General features: G+C 45.0%; 1 protein-coding gene across 3 annotated transcripts in view; it reads right to left on the reverse strand.

Annotated features, from left to right (window-relative positions):
• PCNX4 (pecanex 4) overlaps positions 1-20,604 on the reverse strand; it is a 355,649-nt gene that overhangs the window by 95,582 nt on the left and 239,463 nt on the right. The gene's annotated exons all lie outside the window — the stretch shown is intronic.

Consider the following 20,604-nt stretch of genomic DNA (forward strand, 5'->3'; position numbering starts at 1 on the left):
GTACCGTATGACGCAGTCTCCCTCATCTGAGGTTAATAAATGTATTATTTTTATGTTACAGCTTCTGTGCCAATCTCTTCTTTGTTGGTTAAAAGGACCAGGTGTATCAGTGAACCTCTTAGAAGGTTTATATTTCTTCAAATGGCGCCCGACGTGGACCTCATCAGAGAAACGGCTATCCAAGGGAGTGGTCTTGACAGGAGACAGGAATCTACTGAGGAGGAAAGGACATGAATCTACTAAGGGGGTACCCTGTGCACGGAGATTCTCTGCGGCCCAGTATATTTCTGGTCTTCCTGATTTGATCCTCCAAATGTTTACCGCTCCAGACTGAGAACCTTTTTGGCATGAGTATTCTAAAACGACTGTTAGGTCATTCAGAACTTGGCAGTGAGAGGTTGGAGATTTGTGCTTGGAAAGGTCGTCCACATGTGATTTGTTTTGGTTTAGGCCAAAGATTTTGGAAACTTGGAAATATATGAATTGCATTTGTATAGGCAGGTAATGAGGAGACTTTTCTCTAACTTTTGAATAATTCGTAACGGCACATATTGTGTTAAGTGCCACTGCTGTATAATATTGTATATGCTGCAATATTTTAGACATGCCTGTTTCAAGCGCACATCAAAGAATGTGTTGCTTTCTTGGAGGTACCATAATGGAATGTGAACGTAATCTGCCGGCTCCCCTAGAGGTGATACCTAAATAGGTTTCGGTATACAAAAAGTATTTCTTCCTTGGTGACTAGGTACCCCATGGAATTAAAATATGTACATAAAAAAAGGATCCTGATTTGTGCACTTTAACTTTTATAAGTAGTGATATGCAAAGCGCTTTTTGAGTGTTCTGCCAGCCAAAACTAGCGGAATTGGTGTATTTTGGCTTCTTGAACATGGAACAGTCTTTGGGCTGTTTTTTTGTGCAGTATTTTCGACTTCGTTTGAGAGCTTTTCTTCTAAATATGACTTTCAACTAATATCTACAAATGCTTTGGTTTCAGTATAGTCTGTGGGCTGTCTCTTGTTTCTGTCCTAAGTGTTGATTTGTAGGTTAAATATGTGTTTAAATGTCTATGGGGTTTTACACCGGTGGTACTTGTGTGAGTAAGTAGCGATTGCACTTTTTGTGTAAGAATGGCTAGACTTAAGCGCGCTGTATTGTGTGTTCTGAGTGTATGACCCCCTTCTGAAAATGTCTGGAATGAGCTCAATGTGTTTGTTTTTTTGTCATCATTCTGTTATGCAAAATGTCATTTAATTAATTACATATTAAATAAAAAATCCAGAAACAAATTATATAACATATGCTAAATAGCTGCATGCTACCATTAAAATTGACAGAGTAAGAAATTATACATGTGTGCAAATTGCCACAATGCTAAAGATAAAATTAGAATTCACATTCAATAGGAATAAAATAGGTGTGATTGAAAGGAAGGGAAAACACGAAATTGTGTGCTTTGCAATAATTAGGACTAAAATGCAAAATGTTACAGCATTTTCCTTTGATACATTGTATTAGATATTAAAAGGCATCCACATCATCTGAGTGAATTGGTTATTGCTGAGAATTTGACACTTGCTGGTCATAGCAACATCTGTGTCAACAGCACATAGCTATTCCTGAACGCAAGGCACAGAGAGAAACAGCGAAGTCAACTAGATTTTTTTAAGATTAGTGCAAACACGGTATAAAAGCCTGCATTACAGACTGTTGATTTTAAAAAGTTACAAAAGACAGTTTCATTATTTTGGATAACAGAGAAAAGATTGAAAGTAGGGATTTCCTTTCTTAATGCCGTTTTACATCAGCACATCCGTGGTTTTGATGTTAAATAATAACTGTCCTTTAAAAAGTGGCGCATAATTTTTATGTTTCAAGTAAGGCTTCTGTGCTTAGGGTTATACATGAATACATTTTGAAGGCAAAAAGGAATGAGACTTGCTTTTCATATGTGAAACCATCAAAAGGGTCGGTGTTATTAAAAAATAAATAAATAAAAAAGGGGAAGAAAACAAGTTACTTACCTGTAACTTTGGTTCCCCAGTATTGGTAACTTTCATAGATTCCCATGCTTTGTATCATTCCCCGTCGTCGGACTGGGAGTCTCGGTAATAAAAAATATCATAGTAGTAGGTACAAAAGAGAAAGAAAGGCCTAGGCCTCATTCCCTTTTGTAACATATCAGCCTCTTTTTGTAAAAGAGACCAAACTCTAGGCGTCAGCCAATCAGAAGAGCCTCACCCTTAGAACCTTCCTGAAGGAACCTCAGAGCCTCAGATTTTCGTAGCCGTAGTGTGCTAGACACCATAGTTGCTGAAGGCTGAGCTTTCCCCGGGGAGGTGGGTGGGCGCATGGGAATCTATGAAAGTTACCAATACTGGGGAACCAAAGTTACAGGTAAGTAACTTGTTTTCTTGCCCCAGTATTGGAACTTTCATAGATTCCCATGCTTTGTATCAGAATAGCAAGCAGTAAACATCATAAACACATTTTGTAAAGCAGTATATCATAACATTAGCCAGAAAATTACAAAATGTGTCACCCATGGAAGGTGGGATAGAAAGGAAAGCTCACCCATCACTTGAAGAGGTTTCTCAGGACAGCCTGGCCCACAGCCGCATCATCCTGCTGCAATGACTCTAAGCAATAATGCTTAGTGAACGTGTGCACGCTGCTCCAGGTAGCAGCTCTGCAGATGTCCTTGATATGTACCCCCGCAAAGAGGGCCGTAGAAGAAGCCACTGATCTCGTCGAGTGAGCACGGATCTTGCCCACTAGAGGCTTTCCTGCTAACTTGTGGCAATGCAGAATGGCACTTGAAATCCACCTCGAGATCCCCTGTTTAGACAGAGGGAGACCTTTGTTTGGACCGCCGAAAGCAATGAACAATTGCGAAGATTTTCTAAAGTCTTTGGTGCGGTCCATGTAGAACTTCAGACAGCGTTGCAAATCCAGAGTGTGCAATGTCTTTTCTGCTGGAGTGACTGGGTTCGGAAAAAATGTCTTTAGAATGACCGGCTCATTTAGGTGAAAGTCAGTGGGGACCTTGGGAATGAACCTTGGGTTCGTCCTTAAGATGGTAGTGTTCTTTTTGAACTGCAAAAACGGTTCTTGGATAGTTAAGGCTTGCATCTCCCCCACTCGCCTCGCTGATGTGAGGGCCAAGAGCAAAGCTAACTTCCATGATAAGAATTTTAGGTCTGAGCGGTGAATCGGCTCAAAAGGTCCCTTCATTAGTTGAGCGAGGACTAAGTTCAGATGCCATGCTGGAGGAGGAGATCGCACTGGCGGATAGACCCTGAACAGGCCTTTGAGGAATTGTTTGACAATTCTTGCAGACCACAACGAAGGACCAGAATCAGATCTTCTGAATCTCGAAATCGCCGCTAAATGAACCTTGATAGTAGAATGGGACAGATTAGACTTAGCTAGCGAGAGTAGGTAAGGTAGGAGCTGATGAGGTTTTGACGTGAAAGGATTAATCTTTTCTTTCTTGCACCAGATACAGAACCTTTTCCACTTCAGTCTGTATGTTTTGTTTGTGGACGGAGCCCTTGCCTGAGAGAGGATGTCTTTGACCTCATTGGAAAGAGGGACATTCATGTATTCTCGCTGGTCAGGAGCCATGCAGTCAGGTGCAACGATCTCGGGTCTGGATGCCAAACTTGTCCTTCGGACATTGCGAGGAGATCCGGAACGTCCTGCAGCTTTATCGGAGGTACTAGCGATAGCAGATGGAGCTCGGTGTACCAGAATTGTCTTGGCCATGCCGGGGCTATAAGGATGAGCTTGCATGGTTCCGTCCTCATCTTCCTGAGGAGACGAGGAAGCAGGGGAATCGGTGGAAATGCATAGAGAAACCTCCCCGTCCAGGCTATCGACAGGGCATTGCCCAATGAGCCTTGGTGATGGAACCTGCTGGCGTAGACTAGGCACTTTTTGTTGGCCGGCGTGGCAAAAAGGTCCACCTCTGGTGTGCCCCATTTTTGAAAGAGTAGATCTATCACTTGTTGTTTCAGCTCCCACTCGTGACTGACTGAGGCGAGCCTGCTCAGCCTGTCTGCGCCCTCGTTGAGCACTCCTGGTAAGTGCTCCGCCTTTAGAGAAATTCCGTGAAGAATAGTCCATTCCAGAATCTGTTGAGCCTCTCGCGACAAGGGGAGTGACCTCGTCCCTCCTTCCTTGTTCACATAATGCATAGCCGTGGTGTTGTCCGTCCTGACTAGCACCTGTGAACCCTGGAGACGCGGAAGAAAGGCTTGAAGGGCTAGCCTGATCGCTCTCAGCTCCAACAGGTTGATGTGTAGCTTTTGGTCGCTTGGAGACCAATGGCCGCTGACCTGCAGGTCCTGCATCACTGCTCCCCATCCCTCCAATGACTCATCCGTCGTCAGTATGTGAGGTGATGGAACGCTTGCGAAGGATAGACCTTGGCACAAGTTCTGTGGATTCGACCACCAAAGCACTGCCTCCTTCATCTCTTGAGTGACCATTACTGTGTCGTCGAACGATCCCTGCACTTGCTGCCACTGGAGGTCCAGTTGCTCCTGCAGGGGGCGCATCCGTAGCCTGCAGTGCGGGATCAGGGGTATACAAGATGACATCACCCCCAACAGCGACTTGTAGCTGCGTACAGAAAGACACTTTTTTCTTTGAAGGCTTCCTGCTAATCTCTGCAGTTTCTGTACCCTTTCTCGAGTCGGAAATGCCTTTGAGAGCCGCGAATCCAACAGCGCTCCCAAGAACCGCGCTGTCCGTGACGGCAGCAGCGTGGATTTCTCCATGTTCAAAGTGAGACCCAGATTTTGGAACAGAGTGGTGCAAGCCTGCACCGCGTCCTGCGCTAATGCTCTGGTTGGGGCCTTTAGTAACCAATCGTCCAGGTAAGGGAAGACCTGGAAGTGGTGTTTGCGCAGAAATGCTGCTACAGGTGCCAGCACCTTCGTAAAAATCCTTGGAGCAGAGCGAAGGCCGAACGGCAAGACTCTGAACTGAAAATGGCTCTTGGCTACTGTGAAGCGTAGGAACCTTCTGTGCGCTGGGTGAATCGGGATATGGAAGTACGCATCCTCCAGATCGAGTGTGGCCATATAATCCCCCGGGTTGACCATTTTCAAAACGTCCTGTAGGGATACCATCCTGAAGGATAAGGAGATGAGATAGGCATTTAGCTCCCTGAGGTCCAGGATGGGACGCCACTTCTCCTGCGTTTTCCTCACCAGGAAGAACCTGGAATAGAAACCGTGGCCCTGTTGATTGGAGGGGACCGGCTCTATCGCTCCTTTGCGGAGCATTTGTTGTACTTCTAGCCGCAGGAGATGCAGATGTCTGGAAGGGATGGCTGATGGGGGTCTGGGTGGAGGGACTTCCGTAAACTCCAAAGTATGTCCCCGTCTGATGATGTTGAGCACCCAACGGTCCGATGTAATTTAGGACCAGTTCAGAAGGAATTTTGACACCCTGCCTCCAACTGATGATCTCTCGGAGGAGGGAGCAGTAGGCAGAGCCAGCAGGCCGCTATTGGCGTTTGGACGAGTCTCGTCCACGGGCAGTTTGCTTGCCTTTGTTGTAAGGCCGTGAATAACCAGAGGACTGGCCCTGTCTTTGTTGGTATGACTGGCGATTCGGCTGGTACCCAGAGCTGTTGGAAGAATAGCGCTGTTGTTGGTATGCGCCTCTATAGGTGCCACCTCTGCCTCTTGTGCCCCTAAAAGGAGTTTTGCGGTACTGGAGTGTTCCCAGCGATCTAGCTGTTTCCGTGTCCTTCTTGATGTCTTGCAGCGTTTCGTCGATCAATTTGCCGAAGAGTGCCTCGCCATCAAAAGGTAGATCAAGGACCTTGGTTTGGATTTCTGGCCGAAACCAAGTCGCTTTTAGCCATCCTTGGCGTCTTAGTACTGCTGCTCCTGCCAAAGCCCTAAAGGACGTTGTGGCAATGTCCATGGCACAATCTATTATCTCCATGGAGACCGCTTCACCTTCTTGCAAGCTTTTCTTGGCTTCCAGCCCGCTTTCCGGTGGAAGCTGATCCAAGTAGGGAGCTATATCGCACCATAACTGGCGATCATATCGCCCCAATATTGCCAAAGCATTGGCGGCGCGAACCAGAAGGCTAGCAATGGATGAAAATCTCTTGCCTGTGTTATCCATCCGTCGTCCATCCTTGTCAGGAGGTGCTGTCAAGGGAGCAGAAGGGTTCCGTGACTTCCTTTGCGCCGCTTGGGAGATTACAGAGTCCGGTTTGGGATGACCAGTCAGGGCAGCCGGTGCATCATCCGGCGCTTTATACTTTTTATCAAGGCGCGGTAGCACAGGGACCACCGTCGCTGGGTTTTTCAACGTTTTCAAACCCTCCTTCCATAGATGTTCCACAATTGGAATGGACCTCGTAGTCTTGCGGAGAGTGTCTTTAAAATCATACAAGAAACAGTCTGTGGTTTCCGCAGGCAATACCAATTTAAATCGGCCGGCTGCACGTTCCATCAGTTGGTGAAAACTGCCAATGTCAACCGGAGGAGAGTCACCGAGGTCCTGGTGGGGCGAAGCTGGATCCGGGATGATGTAGTCATTGTATTCATCCCCTTCCTGATCCGAGTACTGATTATCACCGGATGACGCATCCGTATCATTATCATGATCCTCATCCGGATCATCCGCTGTTCCAGACGCAGTCTGGGGCACTGGCCGCTGTGGTTGAGGAGGAGTCTGCACTGGGTGTGCCTGAGGGACACTTGAAGAGTGGTCCTTCACTGGTGTTGACGGAGTAGACCTCCCCGGCGCTGGACGCTCGGCCTTGGACTTGTAGTCTTGCAACATCTTGTGCAGGTCATGTAGGAAGGACGTCGGTACTGAAACCATGCCTTGTGATTCACAGTCCATTAAGTGGGCTGCTTGTGGGTAGTCACCTCCACCTTGTTCATATGCCCCCTCTGAGTCCGTCTCTTGACTTCTAATGAGAAGCTGAGATGGGCTATTTGCATACTCAAAGCTATCCTGACCGTCTCCCTCAGAGTAGTCCTGGTCTAGCAACGTCGTTGGGGGTAATGAGGTCACCCTCCTTGGGGATGTCATTTCAGGCGTGATCCTTGTGAGAGAGATTGTTACCCTCCTCTCTGCAGCCAGTATCGTTGGTTGGGCCGTCGACGCTGGTGAAATCCTCGTCGACGAGATAGGAATAATAGATGTCGTCGTCGACGCCACCGACGACGAGCCCGCCGTCGATGTAGAAATTGTTGTCGTCGTCGAAGCACTCGTCGACGACATGACCGTCGTCGTCGGTACTGCCGTCGTCGACACTGTCGTCGACGACGATGGTTTCTTCGTCGACGATGTCTTCGCCGTCGTCGACGATGTCGTCGGCATACTTCCCGTCGGCGCCACCGTCGTCGAGGTCTTCTTAACCGACGACGAAGCATTCGTCGTCGACGGGACCAATTGGATCTTGGTTTTCATTTTTGTCGTCGACGGAGCCACCGTCGACGAAGTCTTCGTCGTAGAGGACTTGGAACTCCTCTCTGAGGAGTGAGAAGAGGGTTTTTTGAAGGCTGGGTCTGTCTTCTCACCCTTAGGAGGCGAAACCAGTTCTGCCTTGCCCGACCCACTGCGGTGGGGGGAACCTCCTGAACCCCGGCCATCAGACTCCCTGGGGGTCTTCTTTGAAGCCTTAGAGGGGCGCTCAATAGATGAAGATGGGGAACCTCTACCCCTTTTCACTGACCTTTTAGAGGAAGCACAAGACGCCGATTCCTCCTCATCACTGGAAACTCCATGTTTCCTTTCCTTCTGCCTCTGCAACCATGTAAGAAGCCTTCAAGCACGATCTCTCAAGGTCTTGGTGGAGAGAGTGCGACAAATCTTACATTCCTCTGCCCTGTGATCTGGATACAGGCAGTAGATGCAATCCTTGTGTTTGTCTTCCACAAACAGCCTTTTCTTCCCACAGGTGGAACAGGGCTTGAAAAGGGCTTTTTTCTTCTCAACCTCAGACATATTGAAGAAGAAGAGTGTCCTGAAGAAAACTGAAGAAAATCCTGAAGAAATATCTGTAGAAATGGGTTTAAAAGAGTAGAAATAGAGCAGAGCTCAATGGAGACTCCCTAGCACAACGTGCGGTAGAAAATCTGAGGCTCTGAGGTTCCTTCAGGAAGGTTCTACGGGTGAGGCTCTTCTGATTGGCTGACGCCTAGAGTTTGGTCTCTTTTACAAAAAGAGGCCGATATGTTACAAAAGGGAATGAGGCCTAGGCCTTTCTTTCTCTTTTGTACCTACTACTATGATATTTTTTTATTACCGAGACTCCCAGTCCGACGACGGGGAATGATACAAAGCATGGGAATCTATGAAAGTTCCAATACTGGGGCAATTATGGTTATATGAAAAAAAAATGTTCATTAAAAATAAGTGCACTAAAAACGTTTTTTAATCTCTGTACTGCCTAAATTATCATACTGTGAACTCCTAGCATCAAAGTTCAATTTAAGCAGTGCTGTACCGCAATGGGGAGAACTAAAATGGAAAATGTCTCTTTATCCAGGTGTACAAAACTCATTTTTATAAGGGTGTACCTTATAAATTTCTGATCCCCCATTCCTGGGATATGTAGGGAACACACTGAGGATGACTAATATGTCAAAACACTGCAGGTTATTCATTTTTAAGTGCCCCTAACATCAAAGTCGAAATTGGGCAAAATTCACTGTTTAAAAGCAGTTCTGCCACTCAGAGCAGTTTTCAAACTGATCTTAGGCTTCAGCGAATGCACACATTTAAGTAGAACATAAATAGCTGACCTCTATACTGCTAGAAAAGCACACTGCACACTGCTTACGAATGTAAATAAATATAAAAACCCAGCAGAAGTTATTAAGCGTACCTCTAAATTACTGGCAAACAGGAACGGAACAGGACTGCCTTTCAGCAGCGATTCTCCATTATTGCTTTGAATTGGAAAAACCGCATGGAAAGCCTTGCACAAAATATGACGCAGTTTCCCTCATCTGAGGTTAATAAATGTATTATTTTTATATTACAGCTTCTGTGCCAATCTTTTCTTTGTTGGTTAAAAAAACTAGGTGGATCAGTGAACCCCTTAGGAGGTTTATATTTCTTCAGCACTTTTGTAATCTCATAGCACATCATTCAGGATCAGACATGAGAGTCAGCTATTGATCATCTGCGGCAGCATCACTCTGAATCTCGGTGGCTGGAATCCGCATTGATTGTGGGGCTGAAGAGGAAAACTGGAAAAGGTAAGGGCTTGGTAAACAACAGGACAGGCAGTACCCCACTGGTGGTAACCAGACTGGAGAGCCCCTGTGGATTCGTAGGGCCTGAAGGTGTGGCAAAGAGCGCCATAAGAGTACTGAACATTTGCAGCATGGCCTCTTTAATGCCTTGATCTGCTGCAGGGTCTACTATGAACGTAAACACTCAGGGTGTTTCAGGACCAACAGAGGTATCGACTCCCTAACTAGGAACCTCGATTGAGTGAGATTTACATCGCAATGCCTTCTTTGGTGCCAAAGTAGTAGTATTGGTTCATGTCCCACTTCACTTTCTTGTGCTAGGACTTTGACTTAGCAGAAGGCTTCAAGGATCTGGGTGACTACCACAATTATTTTTTGTGTTCAGCGACATACAACTTTGCCTTTCAGTCAATAATTACCTTCGAATTAACCAGGGAGCACTTGACACGCAACTTTAATTTATGCCATGAGCCCAGGCACACATTGTGAGCGCCCAAGATCGACATCTGCTTCCTGCAGTCGTGGTACAGCTTGAAGAACGTTTTCGGTTGGAACTTTGTTCCCTAGCACACTGTGAAAGAAGTTTTAGAAGTTGTCTGAAACCGGACAAAGTTGAGAGCAGAACTCCAGATCCATGTCAGGAGGTGCTCACAAATAACGTCAGCATGCAGGGATGCGATTATATACGACTGTGCTCTGTCACTTCCAGGGAAATATAAAGCCAGTGCAGAGGTGCACACGGCCACTTAAGGGCATGCAGAAGCACTGCTTCAAATTTTTCCAAATCTGCCTGGCACCTGGAGGATATTTTAAGGTGAGGATTCTGCAGTTAGAAGTATCAATCACAGTTTGTTTGAAGTCAAATGGGTCAGCAATACAGTTTTCAAAATTTTAGAAAAGTCTCGAAGGACACACGCATCAATGTCCTCAACACAACCCACCCCATCTCCTCCAACAACCTAGCCCAGAACGTCAAGAAACTTTCAACAATTTGATCATCAACTGCACCGACAGCGTCGATCCCATCAGCAACAACTCCCACAGAAGTTTCACCAAGGAGGCTAGCTGGTACACTGAAGACCTTAGTACCGCTAAATGACACTGTAAAGAACTGGTTAGAAGATGGCGCACTAGCAAGGTACGTGACCAACAAGACCGCCTTAAAGACAGCCTTCAAACAACCTCTCCCACAGACAAGAAAAAGGCTCCAATAACAGCAAAGGACTCTTCAACATTGTCAAAGCATTCTCCAAAATCTCAGCTGCACCAAACAATGTTATGCCCTCACTAGAACTCTGCACTATCCTTGCCAACTCCTTCCACGACAAGAACAACATCTATAGAACCTTCAAACCCGAGCCCAAGGCCACTGACTTCTTCAAGCAACACAGTCACTTGACTAACTGCATAGAGTTAATACGCCCCACACAACACTGCCTTCATCCTGTACTTGAATATTAGAAAAAGCCATCAACCAACAACTCTCCTCACATCTGGAATGGAACCACCTACTCTACTCATCCCAATTCAGATTCTAGACCAAGCACAGCACTGAGACAGCACTCAATGAGGCTGCTGACGACATCCGAGCCCTACTAGACTGAGGAGAGACTGCAGCTCTCATCCTCCTAGTCCTCTCGGCAGCCTTCGATATGGCCTCCACCACACCATCATCACAAGGCTGCACAACATAGGCGTCCATGGATCCGCTCTCAGATGGATCGTCTCTTCCCTCACTGGAAGAACGCAAAAAAACAGCTTTCCTCCCTTCACCTCTGAACCCAAGGAAGTCATCTGTGGAGTACCCCAAGGATCCCCGCTCAGCCCCACCCTTTTCAACACTTATATGACACCTATGGCTAGCATTGCCAAAACCCACAGACACAACATCATTTACTACGCCGACACACACCTCATCCTCTCCCTCTCTCGCTCCAAAGACACCACCAACCAAGATAAACTTTCACAACTGCATGAGAAACCTGGCCAACTAGATGAAGGACAACTGCCTGAAGGCTCAATATGAACAAGACAAAAGTACTGACTTTCAGTAACAAAAGCTCCCCTGGGACACATCCCTGTGGCCTTTAGAACTCAAACCTACTCCTAGCCCCACTGACCTTGCTATGAACCAAGGCATCATTCTGGAAAACAAGCTAACGATGAAGACTCAGGTCAACTCAGCCTCCTCTTCCTGCTTCTTCATCCTCTGCATGCTTGGTATGATATTCAAATGACAACCCCATATTTCAAGATGCACCATCACCCAGGCCCTCATCTCCAGCTGACTGGACTACAGCAACGTTTTCTACACAGGGATCGCAGCTCACCTCCTCTTCCGACTAAAGACCATAGAGAACGTCGCAGTCAGACTCGTCCTGGATTGCCCTAGATGACTAAACATCACCCCCTACCTCACAAAACTCCATTAGTTCCCTGTACAATAAAAATGCCAGTTCAAGCTCCTGACCCATGTATATGAGGCCCTACATAACTACAGACCTGCCAGCTTGAAACACTGCCTGAACTTCCATCAGCCCACCAGATACCTCTGCTCCTTGTCTCTTTCTCTAAGCCTTACCCTTGCATCAGATGTAGCAGATGCGGAGGTCGCTCCTTCTCTTACCTAGCAGAGAAGATATGAATGAGCTTCCCTTTCATCCACAGACCTCCCAATCTCTACCAGAGTTCCAAAAGTCCCTGAAGACATGGCTAATCAACTGGGCCCTGCCAGTGCCTGGATACTGTCATGGGTGACAAGAAGCGCTATACAAATCTACTGATCGACTTTGATTGGGATGCAATCTGAGTTGGTCTTTTACCGATTTTTATGTTTTTCTGAAGTCATGTAAAGTCATAAAACATGGGACAATACAACATGCAAGTGTTAAAATAGAAAGGAAACCGCCATGGAGTGGATGAGAAGAGCTACATCAGCATAGGAAAAGATGGCCTGTAACCAATTATGGACACAATGTGTTCATCTCTTGCAGTCTGTCATAGTCAGTGTTGTGATGTGGACTGTGTGCAGTTATGACTGTATGTGCCCTTAAGTGCTTTGTTGTATTAGGCTATAGACATAAAATGAGGATTTAAGAGGCCATATGCCCAGCACCATCTTATAGTGGTAAAATACGAGGTTCAAGTTGAAGGCCTCTTTTTCCTATGCAACATCATAAGGTTCAAAACTCATGGACAGGCAAAAGAAGAAAGTTGGGATGGAATTTGTGTCCTTGTTTTAGCTTGATAAGGTAAATCATCCTTGAAAGACCGTTTCCTTAGGTGCTTTCCATGTAAAATGGGTACTATATTTATCTTGCATCACTATATTCAGTCATAATTCTAGTATCATCAAAATCAGTATATTACGTTTCTAAAAGTAAGAGAAACTGAATCACCAACATTCTGGAAGATGCAATAAGTGTGATGGGGAAAAAAAATCACATTATAGTATCTCCCAAAAGACTTTGGCTGAAATGTATTGTGGTATACAGTACATTAAGCAACGTGAAATTTCAGCATCCTCATTCAGATCTTGAGTTACAGTAGTTGAGTCTTGAGTTACAGTAGTTGAGTTGTGATCCAATACCTTTCCTGTTGGTGATATTTTAGGTTGTGTGCACCATTCCTGATTTTCCTTACTTATTGAATTGCATGAAATTGTAATTACTTCTTATGCTCATGGTTGGCTATGTAATGTTCCAAGTATGTCCATCAGTTACGAAATCTGTACCGTTGCGTGACAACTTACCGTATGGACAATTTCTACGCATACAACGCAACTGTTCTACGAAACAAGATTTTGAAAAACACTCGAATGATCTCACAGCACAACTGTGTGCGAGGAGTTATCCGAAGAAACTTGTGAAGCGTTCAAAAAAGAGGGCAGCGAATAGCAATCGTGAAGCCTTACTGGAACCTGCGTTCCCCAAGGAGAAGACTGAGAGACTGACGTGTGTGAACACTTTCAGTACACAGTCCAATGCAATCCAACGGATAGTCCGCAAACATTGGAAGATTCTTAACACTGGGAAAAACTCTTTGGAACAACCACTGTTTGCCTTCAAAAGAGCCACAAGCCTGAGAGATCAGTTGATACATACTAGACCTCCGGCGAAGACGATACATCAAGTAGGCACACTCTGGGATATGCCACCAGTCAGAGGTCATCACCCTTGTGGGAATTGTGCTGCATGCCCCCAGACGAAACACTCCACAACTGTTGACATAGGGACAAGTCGCCCATGGGAACAAATACGTTTCACTAATTGCAACAGTAGTCACCTGATTTACCTCATCACATGTCCGTGCTCCCTCCAATATGTGGGCATGACTACCCGTAAGGTACGAACAAGAATATCTGAACATAAGAGCACAATCAGGTGCAAAAAGCAAGCGACAAGACTAACAAATCATTACATCCAAGTGGGCCACAAACCAACTGATTTTGAATGGACAGTATTAGAACAACCCAACATCCCAACACACATTTCGGATGTGTCAAGACACCTATTCAAGATTGAACAAAAGTGGGTGTACAAACTTAACTGTGACAAGTCTGGTTTGAACGAAGACATCCCTTGGATGGCGCTATAGACCCTACTCCTCTTATGAGATCCCCTGGTTGTTGCAACGGACACATGTACAATATCCCTATTGGGAGTAATATCCTGAATGGGAACAATATAGCACTAGGTCCAATGCCCCATGATTTCAAGGAGTCATCCCTAATATTAAATATTTTCATTAATTATTTAGGATGAATACGATTCAAACTACGTATACCAGAGTTCTTTGCAATTAGAGAAGAACAAAGTGAAGAGAGAATTATTAATACTCACAGTTATTCCTCTATAAACAATGAAGAACTGACAGCTCTCTAAATATGAAATAACGAAAGTCATAACAATTCATTATATTTGCCTATCTCATGCCCAAGAACGTGACTTAAACGAGTTAACGGTATTTTTTCAGAAGGAAGCACACAGGACTACAAATCCCAGGTGCCTAAGGGACTACCCAGTTAACCAACCAGACGTGTCTTAGAAGTCAATAAGGAAGTCCTTTACCCGGCCCGCGGTACCTCCCCAAACAGCCCAGCAGGCTGAGTGGAGTACCGACGGACAGGTAAGGGCTAAACATTAGATCTACCATAGCGATGTGCAAAACGCCCCTTAGCCAGCATTAGTGCTCAGCGCGCTACTTTAACAGAGACGCGATGCATCTGTTGTTTTCCATACTTAGGTGCCATAGGTACTTAATCGAACAGAGACGCGCTGCATCTGCTGTTCGTCTCTCGAGAGCAGCATTCATCAAATTGTGTATTTTACACGATGCACACTCAAACGCAGACGCGCTGCATCTGCTGTTATTTTCCTGAGAGACACATTTAACAAATTGTGTAAATTATTCGACACTTGTTTAAATAAACCGAAGCAGGAGGTCGTAACCCCTTTTTTAATAATGTTCGCCGAACATAGCATTTGAGGTGCAGTAAGGCGAGATTAAATCTAACACGCTACTCTAAATACAAGGCTAACATTACCTTTGATAATACATTTTTTTTTATCTTTTAAAGAAAATGGTGTCTAGTACCAGTGAGTCCCCTCTATAGGAGTAATTAGGGCGGTTGTTCACAACTATCTGTGTATATATATTTTTCTACTTTCTCTCTCTGTACTACAGAGCGGTGCTCCGTATTCCTGAGCTGTTGGCCAGGTGAGGCGAGGCTTTCTCTCCTTAAAAATAAGGTGAGCCCATGTTCAAGTTTAAGATGGGTGACACGTAGAGGGTTATTATACCTATGTGTGAATAGTGCTTAATGAAAGCGATGTGGTAACTCATACTAATGAAGGTGTGTTATCTATACTGTTCTTTCTTTTGTCTATGTGTTTGTAATGTGGCGGCTATAATCTGGGGCTCTTTGATACTGTCCAGGAAGAAAACCAGAGATGAACAGGTGACATGTAATATCTCTGTTCATGTATGTCTTTTTTGTATATATTATTTTTTGTACATCACGTTAAAGCAGTAGCAAAAAATAGTGAATGGGTCCTGAGGAAGCGGCAGGCACAGTGTGACCTCTAGTAGTCCGCAGAAACATGTCGACCAAACTATTGAGTCAGTGGTTATTTGTTTGAACCATATGACCTCATTTTTGCACTTGATCGTTTTTAACATTGGATGTGCTTGTCACCAGAATAAAGTTATATTGCTTGCATTATCCAATTTTAGATGAACACACATTTAATTTTCACTTTTCACTATTACACTGCTCCAAGTTACGACCAAACCATCAATCACCAGACATCGTTACCTAACAACTACCCTCAGTGGAGGCACTAAAAGGACTACCTACTATGGAGTACACCAAATGATGTACTGGGAGGTACAGATTTCGTAACTGATGGACATACTTTCACAAAGGGTGATAGTCCTCGTGTGTGTGTTCTCACGATATACACACTTTTGATAGCCGCTTACACATAGTTATTGTTCTTTTCTCTGACCCACAGTTATCCGTTGTTTTTTCCATAGTCTACAAGGGGGATATAAACTGTGCCCAGGTCATTAAATAGTCCCTCGAACCCCTCATTCATTCGAATCGTATGTTATATGTAAGGTTCCACCATGGGTGGGTTGTTCACTTTATGTAGGTTCGTAAATGTAATGTTTAAGGGGCTTAATGATGCTTCCTAGACAAGCAAGTTCATACGGCGAGTAGATAATTTAAATGACATAGGTGTTTTTGGAAATGATCCAGCTTACAATTTAGAAGTTGTGGGGTATCTTTACATCTGAAGGTTGTTGTTTTTTTAAGTTTTACTTTGCAAGCTGAACTACAGTGGCAGGTAAGGATCCCATTTGTATTTTAAAATGTATATTATTGTTTGATCTAATAGACTTAAAATTTGAGGAGCAAAGAGTTCCCCTGATTTCAATAATTCTTCTGAATGCAATGAATGGATAATCCAACTCTGCCTCCCTACAACAGGGTGTTGTTCATTCAGGTGTACATGATCTGATATGTTTGTAACCTTTGAGTAAACTTTGTCATAAGCCATAGAGGCTGTGTTTTGCTTTCTTTCTTTTATCACCAAGTAGGGCGCTTGTATTGACTAATACCACCACGTCTTGATACAGGAACGAAATTGATGACAAAATATCTGAGATGGTCAAGGTTGTTATAGTGGACCTCTTTAAAATGACGAGCCACAGGATGCGTGTGGTCGGAGTTGACTATTGCTCTAATGTGTTGTAAATTGCACAAATGTACCTGTAGCTTCGTGCTCTCTACATACTGGAGGCCACAGGAGCTTTGAAGTACATAGACAGCAAATTCCGTTCTACATGTGTATTTCCGATTGATCTCAATCGGTTTAGAACGGAAAGTCGCAGTCACCTGGGTAGTGTTGATGCCAAAACGACATGCTCTGCAAGTGCTGCATTTGTAGAAGCCTTTCCTGTCAGACAGCCAATTAGGGTCGGCTCTAGGGCGGTGAGACCGGTGCCACTGCATCGGGTTTGGACTTTCGGGGGGGGGGGGGGGGGGGGCACCACATTTGCACGTTTAATATTATATTAAAGCACCTGCTGCCGTGTTTGTTTCTCCAGTAATTTCCAGCCAACAAACACATGTCAGAATAACTCCTGTGATTAATGTTCTTCCAGAAGATTTGGAGTGTTGTTTAGTTGGGGTTTTGAGTCACTTTAAGTAGCACAGAGGGTTAATACGCCTGTTGCCGAAAACCAGAACCGAGCAGATTACAACGTGCATAGAACGTAAATAGGTCAGTGGGTTACTGCTTTTAAAAGAGACATCATTTTGTTACTTGTAATTTATAAGTTCGAATTCTATAATAGGATTTTAATTTATAAATTGCAAGTAACAAAATGATGCCTCTTTTAAAAGCAGTAAACCACGAACCTACTTACATTCTATGCACTTTGTAATTGCACTGAACTATTAACTTTTATCAAAGAACTGCAGACAGGCTGCAAAGTATAGATTTGAGAAAAGATGACTGTTGCAAAAAGGATTCATTTGGGCAGAAATCTATTCTCATTGGTAAAGTGAACCCCTAAATATGGTGTTTCTTTTTAAATTAAATATGTGCTACTCAAGACCAAGCACTATTTAACTATCCTGCCTACCAGTGTTGATGACATGTGAATCCTACACCTTGGAGTACTCTGTCTTATGTAACGTTTGCTATATGCTGAGTTACACACCTATGATTTATTATGTCTGTGTAATGTGTGTCTGATGCAAAGTGCTCCGACACCCTACACTGGTGAGTGGTGCTATATATGCATCCGAGCGAGAATGCAATACATACATTTGAGAGAGAGTGGTTATGGTGACTTGGGCACTGTTAAAGGGATATGTTGAAATCCGTGTTGGAGGTGGGCATTGGGGGGCGCCAACAAACATTGTCGCACCGGGCGCCACCAGCTCTAAAGCCGGCCCTGCAGCCAATTAGTTTTGACAATCACCTCCGGACTACTTTTCACCAAAGCATCCCTCATGGAATATGCTCGGCGGTAGGTGATGGTTGACGGTTTAGGAACTATGGGGTCTAAAATAGGATCAGTCAGAATAATGCCCCATTGCCTGTTCAAAATAGATCAAATAGCTCTCTCCTCTTTGTTGTATGTAATGATAAGGCATGTATCAGCAAAGCTGCTCTCACTAGTATTAGAAGTAACTACTTCTTCACCCTGTGCCTGGGTCCTAAATCTAGTCAAAATCTGTTCTCTAGGTATAGTATTTGCTCTGTTGATCGCCTTAATAATGATGTGTTTTGCATACCCAAGTGAACTAAATCTATTGAAGGCTTCAGTTTGGCATTGTCTAAGATCACTCTCTAGACTACAAATCCTGTACAGCCTAATCATTTCACCATAGGGGATGCTTGCTATTAGGTGTCTTGGGTGGAAGCTTGATGCGTGTAGTGTAGAGTTACCCACTGTTGACTTACGGTGTAATTTGGACTAATTGTCTACAAACACAGATACATCAAGAAATGTAATGGCCGTGGTGCTGATATTGGCAGTGAATTCTAGATTCATGTAATTTACATTCAGAGCAGAAACAAAGGTCTTTGAGATTTCTTATGTGCCATTCCATACAACAAAAACATTGTCTATATAACGAAGCCATGTTACAATATTGGCATTCCATTCTCTGTGGTAAACTGACCTGAGATCCTGCTCCTCCCACCAACCCACGAGTAAACATGCATAACTGGGGGAGAAGCTAGCTCCCATGGCCACACCCCTCAGTTGCTGGAAAATTTATTTATCAAACATGAAGAAATTGTTCTTTAGACACCGTTCAATCATAAAAAGGATTAACTCATTGTGCTTAAAAACTGAATTGGTCTGTCCTTTAAAAAATATTCACAAGCCCCAAGTCCATGCCTATGTTGTATGCTCGTGTACAAGGGAGTGAAGTACATCGACATCAATTTGTAGTCACCTGACCATGCTATCCCAAAGTCCTGTCAAGCATCACGCATCACTCGTGACACTAACGCATTTCAGTGCGGTGCTCCGCATCACCGCACCGAAATGCATTGTCACGCATAATGCATAGTGGCAGTCTCAGGTGTAGCTGGCTACAGGGACCGTCTGTGGTCTGCCTGCGCCGGCGCGCTGCTTCAGTGGTCTTCTTGAAGCATTAATCCCAGCTAAGCGCCTGCCAGTCCCAGGCTCTGCCTTTTGCTACAGTGTATCTCTCCGGCCGTGCTGCCGCGCAGCATTGCGTCAGACTGCCTTACGTAATGTCCGTTCCCAGCTAGCGCTCCGCAGTCACATCCTGCTGACTCCGAGAGCGGGGAGTTTATTCTTCTGCAAGTCGCCCGCAATAATTATGGGGCAGCGCCGTTGATTATATTGCATGGGATGACCCGGCCTATGCCACACTCTGCTGTAGGCCATCATAATCAAGGCTGCCGCAGCAGTTGCAATTTCGGAGCCGGCAGTGAGAAATTAGTGCAGCCGGTTGCCAGGTCAGGGGTCTTTAGGCGCGCAACGAGGACGTCACCTTCTGCTGGTGCTGCCGCCGATGCTGCAGTATGGTTTGTGAGACTGGAAAGCTGCCTAGGGCAGCGCTACTTGCGCCTGATGGTTGCTGTAAATTTTAAATGAAGACCATCACCCCGCCGTGAATTGTCGAGGGAGTGCCAGGACGACCGAGGAGGCGGCCGGCCCACCACCACGGTAAACTCATTGCCGTGGCTACGGCCTCGCAAGTTGAACAGTAAGTGCTACAGCCAGCCGCGCATGTGTATGTTAATTTGTTAATGTGACGAAGGCCGCCGCCACATTGTTTACTGATCGCACTCTCTTCAGTGCACTTTGAGCATAATCTGAACTACTTTGCAAATGTACTGCCAATTTCGTTTTAAAAAGATTGGTGATGGTGAACAGTAGTTCTTAAGCATGCCTTTGCTTTTCTGAATGATTTTCATGAATTATGACTGGAGCCATGTATGTCCCAGGGAAATACTTCTGCGTAGCATTCTGTCCTGTACGGAAGCCCGCAAATATAGTGACAGATAGACCTGGTTGTGAAATAACAGAGGCCTTTTAGTCATGCCCTGCAAGGGACTCCTCCGCCCACACTGGCACAGGCTGCCCCAGTCCCTTTCGGGCTGCCTTGCTCCGGAAGAACTTAGTGTGCGGTGTGCACTGCCACATGGCCCCGTGGCTATCTTGTCCATCAGGAGAACTGCACTAGAAAGGCTCGGTAGCTCATGGATGAGCGGTGACCCTGACTCGGCCTGCCGTCCCTCTCTAACCCCCTCTTCTGTCACTGCTCCTACCCCTGCCCTCAGTACACTGACCAAGTCATTAGCCTCGCCTCTCTCCTGACATCGACTCGCCCGATACACTCAGCCCGACAGTATCCCAGAATGTATATGCAATGCAGGGGAGAATAATCATTTCCCCATTTGCATAATGTGCCCACAATGATCTTACGAAAACTATAAATATGTAAACACGTTTCCAGGCCAGTTTGTGAGCTACAGTTCATCTTGGATTCTTGAGGTGTACTTTCATCCTCTCCTCTGTTTCTGCTAGCTTTCCATTTTTATGTTTCTCCACAGTTGTGGAGAAGCAACTGCCGCAAACATATTTGTAAATGTAGTGGTGCATGAGAAAGCTCTTGGCGGCCTCGGTTTTTGATGCTTTAAAGTAGTTTTAAGATCGTATTAGAGTTCTGTCGTTCCTCAAATGGGTGTAATTTCTGTAATACAAGTTACACTTGTCTTCACTACTTGATTTTTGTTCGCGAGAAAGTGTCACTCATAGTTCTTGAATGTCACTCATAATTACAGTGACATTATGA

This window comes from Lissotriton helveticus, chromosome 9 (genome assembly GCF_964261635.1).
Source record: "Lissotriton helveticus chromosome 9, aLisHel1.1, whole genome shotgun sequence".
Lineage (NCBI taxonomy): Eukaryota > Metazoa > Chordata > Amphibia > Caudata > Salamandridae > Lissotriton > Lissotriton helveticus.